Consider the following 1015-nt stretch of genomic DNA (forward strand, 5'->3'; position numbering starts at 1 on the left):
CCAAGGTCTGGCTCCCTGCAGTCCCTTCCTGCCTCCTCATCTGCTGTGGCATCTCAGGAGGCCAGGGAAGAACACCTCCAAATAGCTCTTGTGGTGGCAAGACAGAGGGGGCCACGACAGAACCAAGCAAAGCCCCCAGAGGCTGAACCAGGGCAGAGAGAGAGGGGCTTACAAGGGATACAAGTGCCAGCATATTCGTAATGACTTCTCTTAATTGCTCTGTGAGTTCAGCAAAGTCACTTGACTTCTCTGGGCCTCAATGGCCTCATCTGTGAAACCAGCCTACTACCTCTACTCAGCTCACAGGTTTGTGATGAGGAATAGAGAGAAAAGGCAGCCGAGAGGGCTGGCACCTTGTGTGTGGCTCCATAAAGGACAGCAAGTGATAACACTAATGGGTTGGCTGCCCAGGCTCTGCCCTGGAGAGCAGGTCAGATGGGGCTGGGGCATCACTCCCATGCAGATCCTAGAGGACTCCCCCAACACCCTGTATCCTTCCCAGGAAGCCTGGTTTCCATAGAAACGGATGGACTGCACAGCCATCCCTGACATGGAGACTGTGCCCATGAGGGCTGGCTTAGGAAACCTGACCGGCCGGGGGAGGGGAGGAGAGGAAGGGACCAGAACATCCACAGCTGCTGAGTCTCCCGGTGACTCAAGGAGGAGTCACTGCTGCTGAGCACCTACGCGGAGGAACCACTTCCTTTCCAAGCAAGACCCGCTGTCATAGAAACAGCACACCTGTCCTTCCCATCTGATAAAGAGAACTGCCCCCAAGGACATCTGCCCCAGAGCTGGGAGCGGGAGGGGGGCAAGCCCTTCCAGACCAGGAATCCCCTGTAATGCCTGTCACAACCCTATGAGGATGGCCATACTGTCAACCCCATTTTACAGATGAGGAGACTAAGGCCCAAGTGACTTATTTGAGTGTCCTTTGGGGTAAGTGGCAGAGCTAGAATTCAAACAAAGTAAACTGTGCTTTCTTTGGATATCCAAAGAGGGGCTGGTGGGGGGG

This window comes from Galeopterus variegatus, unplaced genomic scaffold (genome assembly GCF_000696425.1).
Source record: "Galeopterus variegatus unplaced genomic scaffold, G_variegatus-3.0.2 Scaffold1076, whole genome shotgun sequence".
NCBI classification, from domain to species: domain Eukaryota; kingdom Metazoa; phylum Chordata; class Mammalia; order Dermoptera; family Cynocephalidae; genus Galeopterus; species Galeopterus variegatus.